The sequence below is a fragment of the Cyanistes caeruleus genome, chromosome 18 (assembly GCF_971803275.1).
Source record: "Cyanistes caeruleus chromosome 18, bCyaCae1.hap1.1, whole genome shotgun sequence".
In the NCBI taxonomy this organism is placed as follows: domain Eukaryota; kingdom Metazoa; phylum Chordata; class Aves; order Passeriformes; family Paridae; genus Cyanistes; species Cyanistes caeruleus.
The window spans coordinates 13419961-13427911 of NC_141718.1; positions in this window are offsets into that span (position 1 = coordinate 13419961).

Below are 7951 nucleotides of genomic sequence, written 5' to 3' on the forward strand. Positions count from 1 at the left end.
GCGCCTGCAAATGGTTCTTCTAGAGAACCTCTCTCCAGTCACTGGAGCAGCAGGACTAGCCCCTGGATGGATTAGGGATGAAGAAGCTGTTGGTGATTTTAATTCATCTCATCTTCCAGATCCAGCATCAGGGGAAATTAAGGTATTGAGGGGCAGGGACTGCATAGCATCTCCCACACCTCAAAGGTTTTTTTGAGAAATATCAGGGCTCTTTCTTGTGTTGGCAGGAGAGAATTTCAGCTGTGTCATGAATCCTCCCATATCATGGATCTTACCCCAGAGAGTCCAGTTCACAAGGCTGGGCCACAGATCCAGCACAGCTCCTGGTGACAAGGACAACCCTAGTCAGGGGCAGATGGCACAGAATGACCAGAAGGGGCAGCAGCAGCTGTAGCTGATGGCAGGGGAGCTGTGATCACTTCACTGGGTCCTCACAATCCATGCCACCCTTCTGTGCACCCTGAGGTGTGCACCCACCTGTACAGGCACTGTGCATCCCAGTGCTTAGACACATGTGGGTACCACCAAGGCAGCAGGGCCTGAAAGGGTTCAAGGATAGTAGTGGCCATGGACAGAGAGCAACAGCCCCATGGTAACGCACAGAAGAGAAGTCCCAGGACTGGAAGGTCCTGGCCAGTGGCACTTGTTGCTTCCTTTAGGGGCTCAGCCATGCCTGGACCAATCATAGGGCCTTGTACACCATTTCTGAGACACCCACACCTGCTGAGGGTGACTATTTGCGACCAGCCTGGCATGTCTGGCATGACTCATGAGCCTCCAAGGGGATCTCAACAAGAAGAGGAACAACAGCCAAGAGCCAAGGTCAGGCCAAGAGCCCTGACTGGATGGAAACCTCCAAGAGCATCCTCCCCTGCAGAGCAAAAGCCTTGGCCCTGTTCTTTGGGAGCAAAGGGTGAGTATTCAGCACCTGCAGGAGAGAGTGACAGGCAGGTGACAAGCCTGTGACTCCTTCCACTTTGTGTTTGCAACTATATCAACTGTTGAGATTAATTCAACGTGCAGCAGGGAAGTGAGTTGCCAGTGAGTTCATTTAGAATTAGATATGCAATCAATGGAAAATTAGTACAATTAAATTTCAAATTGTCATTTAATAAAACACCTTTTTGCAAGTGGAATATTAAGTGGGACATAAATGCTGCGACACTGCTGGAATGTGCTGCTTTCAGTGAGGGAGGAGGTTGTGCCCAAGAACTGTGCACATACACAGCCCCCGCTCCACCACTATAACTCATTAGACAGACTCTAATTATATATTTATAGTTTACAGAAGTTTCAGCTAATTGCATGATGCCTCTCAGAAGCTGCTGCAAGGCCCTGCTGCTGTGGTGGGGTGTTGGTTGTTACTGATATACCCATCCATAGCTGAGAGTGCTCAGCAAATCTGCTGAGGAGCACAAGCCTCAGATCTTCCTGTCTGATACATTAACTGCATGCAGGGACATTTCCATTGATAGTTCAGCCAGAAAATTCATAGAAAATACTCCAGTTGTTGGTTTCTCTCATGGATTTGGAAAGAAAGTGTCCCAGTTTTCCAAAGTGATGTGCACAGGCCAAGCAAGGAACCCATTCTATGAGAGGACAGTGATGGGACACCATAGGCTGTTTCCAAAACTGCTACAAGACCATTCCCAGAGAGTTTTCTTGGGCCATGGTGTGAGCACTGTTTTTTCGGGTGAGCAGGCACCACAAGGGATGTGCAGGAGTAACTGGAGGTGCACGGGGACATGTGGCTTCAAGGGGATGAGGACATGGGCAGAACCAAGGGAAGGAGATATGAAGGAAAAATCACAGTCCCAAGCAGCTCTCATACACCTCAAACCTGCAAGATTTAGTTCCCACCATCTCTCAGCTGCCTTCTCCACTGACCTCAAAGCAAAGTGGGGCAGAGACCCAATGCTCCCTGACAGCACCCTGGGAGGAGATAGTCAGTGACGCCAAACCTGATTGACCCTTTATTAAGCTGTTCATGCACATCTTTTCTCTTTTTATTCTCTGACTCATCCTAGTGACTGTTTGCACCACGGGCTCTTCTCTGTGTTCTGCTCTCACCCAAATTCCTGTCTCTCACCAGTGCTGCTCTCCCAAAGCGAGGGCTTCTGTTCTGCAGGCAGCTCACTGGAGCACCTGCCCCTTACTCCCCAGGCCAAGGCAGCTTTTCCAGCCACTCTGCCCTTCCTGCAGCTTTCTTCTGTTCATCTCCCACTTCATCAACACCCCTGAAAAGTGGGGATACTGTCCTCATCCAGAGGATCCAGTCACTCACTCAGAGCTGACAATGGCACCACAGGGACTTGGCACAAAACTGGACAGCTACAGTGAGGAAGGGAAGGTAATTTTCAGCAATTGCTTGCTTGAAAGATGCACTATTGAATCTCACTTGCACAGCCTGTGCAGGGCCCTGAGCTAGCAGAGACCACCTCAGAGTGTGTAACTGGGAGAATAAATCCACACAGGTCCTGCTGGACGGAGATCAGCACCATAATGCATTCAGCATTTCTGGGAGCAGGAACTCAGAGCCCTCTCTTGGTGTGTGCCAGGGGACCACACAATAGCAGGATCCCACCCTCAGCATCCTCCAGAACGGCAATAAAAATACAAACTGAGACTCAGAGAAGCCTCACCACTGCTGTGGGTTTATTACACAAATCCCAGAAAGAGTTGCAGCTAAACATGTTAATAGGTTAAATAAAAATAAAATGCATTCTAGAAAATGTTTGGAAATTTATTATGTAATTAAGCTATTAATTTGATCGTCTTTCTTACTTGGATTGGAGATTCACATGGGTCCTCATCTCACTCCTGTTATTGAAAAGCATGCTCATCATACACAATCATTATGCATTTTCATAAACATTTGATGAACAATAACTGTGAGAAATATAAAATATTGGCTTTGTCCTTCAGCTGTAATGGCCATATGGAGACGAGCTGTGCCTTCAAGTCAGCAGTTGCGGCACATCCTCGTCGATAACAGCACTTGCTATTTTTACTGTTTACAGCACAAATGCAGCCCTTTAACAGGGGGGAAGAAGGGTTTAATCTGTAAGGCCTTTGCAGTGATTTGTAAGAGAGCTGCTGTGCCCACATTCCTCTGTGATTTAGGGTGAGCTATAATTACTCAGTATTCTGGACAGCTCTCCTACAAGATGTCAATTTATGTGTAAGCAGAGCAAGGCAGTGGCTGGGGACAGCTCAGGCCTCTCCCCTGCACACACACACACACACACACACACACATATAGTTTCCTTAGGTTTGCAAAGAAAATGTTTCCCCAAGCAATGGAGCGAGGTCCTGCCCTGGAAGTAGGGCTGCTGAGTGAGCACATGTGGTATCCTTGCCACACATCACTGGCTTCCACCAGCACCTCGTTCTACTTACACTCACCAGGCTGGGAATGGAGCATCCCCTTGACTTTCCCTGACTTCAGCTGCCCAGGGCTCATTCCTGCTCCTGCTCTGTGGCTGACAGAGAAAGGACCAAGGTGATGCACTCAGAAGGGGAGGCTTGGCCAGGGTGGGTGATAACCACCATGCACAAGGTTTGTGCACACAGAGAGTGCTTTGGGACAGCTGCCAGCAGCAGGGGAAGTGGCTGGCTCTGATCTCTGCTGCCAACAGGCTTAGCTCAGGTTTGCACCAGGCTGAGCAGACCTAGAGACAAGTCTAGCACCAGGGGCTGGATGAGATCTCTCTAGCTCCCCCACTCCCTGCTGCAGCTCCCACTGCCCCAGGAGATCCCAGCTGTGCCCAAAGACAGGAGGCAGGACATTTGTGCTGCCCACAGCACCCTCCCCTTGGGCTGACTTTTATCACAAGCCGGGAGTGCAGGGCTGGGAGCCTTCCCCAGTGGTTCCTGTGGCAGCAGTGCCTGCACCTGTTATCTGCAGAAGTGCTTGTAATCTGAAAAGAGACACCTCAGACACCCCTTGAAGGTGATTTTCCTCAGAGCATCCCAGAACCTGAGGCAAAGCAGTTCTGTCTAGCAATCAGTTATGCACCAAGGACACCCTTGGATCAAATGCTTCCAAATTCAATTCCAAGTCTGAGGAGAGAGACAGTTTGCACCAGAACTGCTCCACAAATCAGAGCAGGCAGGACAGTAACAAAAATCACAGCAAAATGTGCCATTTCCTGTTCCTTCTCCCAAAAAACCACCCAGATCTCCTGCCCAAAGGAGGTTCAGGAGCATAAAACCACACACCAGGAGTGCCAGGCTGCAGCAGGAGTGGGCAGGAGAGCCTGCAAAATCTGGGGATGAATGTCCCAGGTTTGGATGTGTCTATCTCACCGAGCAAAGCATTAATGAAGTTTCTCCCAGGGCAGGACACAGATTCAGACACAACACTTCCCTTTCAGCACTGAGTCCTGGGCCAATGTCTGCCCCACATGGATTTATGGCTCCCTGTGCTCGTAAATGTCAGCAAGGCTGTGATGGATGCAGGAGCTGGGAAGTGCTCCCCCAACTTTGGGAGATTTCTTTTTTTTTTTCCTGATCTTTTACAACAGCCATAAACCAGCTGCTGATTAGTGACAGGTCTTAAAACTTTAGGCAAAAGCTGTTGAAATCAGCTTTAAATGCTAAGCTTCTCCCAAAGCAGAGCAGCTTAACACTTCCCTTTTGAGGTCACATATGTGACGTGTGGCCCTCTGAGGGATATTTCCTCCACTGCTGTTCCCAGGGCAGCACTGGACAGCCCTTGCAGCCCGCTGGGTCAGGGACCAGCCCTGCATTCCCTGGTGGCACAAGCAGCAGATATCCCCAGACCAGGTCCATACTTGTGGCCCCGGGTCCCACATTGTCCAGTCTGTGCCAGACAAAAGGCAGAGCCCTCTCTTTTCTCAGACTTTGGCAGAGATGTGAGGGGCAGAACAGGACAGCTCACAATGATGTGAATTGCCACCTTTGCCAGCGGGGCAGAGTCCCTTCCAGCATCCCTCTGGGCTGGCATAGTCCTCATGGGGACTAGCCATTGCTTCCAAGTCCTGATCCAGTGGTCACAGATGATGGGTAGGACCAACAGGACATGGAGTGAAAAAGGCTGAAGAACCTTCCCAGCCGAACAGTCCCCACTGCCTCAAGGACATGGCAGACCTGGTTGTCATGAATAAAATCTCTCAAGAAATCCACCCCGTTAAAATACTGTAAGTGTTTGGTTGTGTACAGTTAATGTTCTCATCCCCTTTTTAAACCTTGTTTGTTGTACCCCTTGTTTACTCCAATAGTTGTTAGTAATGTTAATTACTTACCAGTTATTGAAGTGTTTTAAGAGTTCTCTTATCAGATGTACCTCTACCCCCTTTCCCTTACTTCCCTGTTATTTCCCACTCCCTACACTCCTACCTCCCTTCCCGTCGGGAATCACTGCTGCTGCTCCCAGAGGACCCCGAGTAATATGCAAACTGAGGCATGCCAGACACCAAAACAACAAGCTAACAAAGGAATAAAAGGTCAAAGAGACATATCCTAGTAAGCTATGATGGAAGACCATCTTCCTGCATCACCTGAGCCTGCTTAAAAGATGTCACCCTGGCCTAAGAGGATGGATGGATGGATGGATGGATGGATGGATGGATGGATGGATGGATGATGGATGATGGATGGATGGATGGATGGATGGATGGATGGATGGATGATGGATGATGGATGGATGGATGGATGGATGGATGGATGGATGGATGATGGATGGATGGATGGATGGATGGATGGATGGATGGATGGATGATGGATGGATGGATGGATGATGGATGGATGGATGGATGGATGGATGGATGGATGGATGATGGATGGATGATGGATGGATGGATGGATGGATGGATGATGGATGGATGGATGGATGGATGGATGGATGGATGATGGATGGATGATGGTTGGATGGATGGATGATGGATGGATGGATGATGGATGGATGGATGGATGATGGATGGATGATGGATGGATGGATGGATGGATGGATGGATGGATGGATGGATGATGGATGGATGATGGTTGGATGGATGGATGATGGATGGATGGATGATGGATGGATGATGGATGGATGGATGGATGGATGGATGATGGATGGATGGATGGATGGATGGATGATGGATGGATGATGGATGGATGGATGGATGGATGGATGGATGGATGGATGGATGATGGATGGAGACTGACTCTAGTTAGAGAATAAGTGTGGCATTTTGGGTACATTTGCATACAGTTTTGGGTACAGTCCTCCTGCTTTCCCACTCTCCCTTCCCATTACACATTCAGGCTCAGACCTGGCGGGTCTCACCACTCCCTCCAGTGAGAGGGGGCTCCACTTCCCTGCAGGATCACTGCTTGGACCATCTGTCCCACATTGGGCTGGGCACATTCCCTCCCTGCTGCTACTTCTCTCAGGAAGAGAAGTTAGTGAAGATTTATCATAGCACTAAACCTCAAATTGAGCACATTTGAAAGAAGAACAATTTATTCATCAAAAATATAGCTTCATTTTATCTGCAATTATTCTCAAGTTAAGGCTCCATTCAGAAAGTATTTGGCTGAATAAACAGCAATTTTTTATGTCTAAACCATCCCATTTTGACATTTCATCACACAGACAAATGCAGGAGGACACAGCCCACACAAAGATCATTTGGAAAGTTCTCTCAATAGTTTATTTTATTCCAAAGTGCTGTTCTGGAGTGGTAGGGTAGGAGCAGCTCTTCCAGCCTCTGACCAGTATGGAAGGACCAGTTGGGTCCTGTGGGGCAGAGCCACCACCAACAGCGGTTCATCAGTTTTGAAATTAAAAGAGAGAATCCAAAAAAAGATAGGTGGCTGCACAAACATGAACAAAACAAACTCAGGGGGATGCTTTTCCACCAGCAAATGGACTGGGGGAAGTTACTAAAAGAGAGTATATGAGGTGCACAGCAGCTAAACTTCCTGCTGCAGAAGAACCACAGGACAACAGCAAAAGGCCAATACTGCTGCATCAGGAGCACTTTAGTGTCCTGAAAATCAAAAAGTAATTCTATAAAAACAGGAATGAGGGTATAAGGATGAGTATAAAGGGAAAGCTCTAGCACGTGGGGGAAGAATGAGAAAGGGTAAGGAACAGACAGAATTACAGCTAATGAGGGGTATAAAAGGCAAGTTCCAGAAATATACTGGAAGTACAATGAAAAGAAAAAAAAGAGTCAGCATTTGTCTTTTGATGGAGAGAACGAAAGAGATGACACAGAGACACAAACAGTGACTTCCTCACCATGGCTGCACAGTGCAAGCCTGTAAACAGTGCTCAGAGCCATCACCAGTAGCAAGAGAAGCTCAGTGCATTGAGTAGTCAGGGGTCAAGAGAAATCACCCTGGAAATGTAAGCAACCTCTGAATAATTAGCAGCAGATTGTGACAAATTTTGAAGGCTTAGGAAATCCTGGGGAAGTGCAGAAAAAGCACTTTTTCTGTGAAAAATAGAAATACATAAATAAAGGAAATTAAGAGTTTGGGGAGTTACAGATCAGCCAAGCTGGCTTCAGTTCCTTGAAAAATTTTGGAACAAATTATTGAACAATCCATTTGTAAGTACTAATATTGTGATAAAAATAAAAGATAAAAACCAGCCAACACAACTCTAACAGGAAAAAATGACGTCAGGATGATCTAACTTTCCTCCTTGCCAGGGTATTTGGTCTAATGAAGGAAGAAACAATGGATGGATCCATTATGCAAAGCCTCTGGTGTGTTCCCAGGAACAGTCAAGGAAGTACAATCTGAGTGGAAACATGGGAGATGCTGAGAGCAAAAGATGCTCCAAGCAAAGGTGGGGGGCTGAGAGCCGGGGCAAGGGGGGTGTCACAAGTCTGTTCTCATGGTCTGGATGCCTTTTATTTTCCTACAGCATGACTGGTGGGCATGTCCATGTCCAAACACAGGGATGACACCTCTGTGGATCCCCAAGACACCA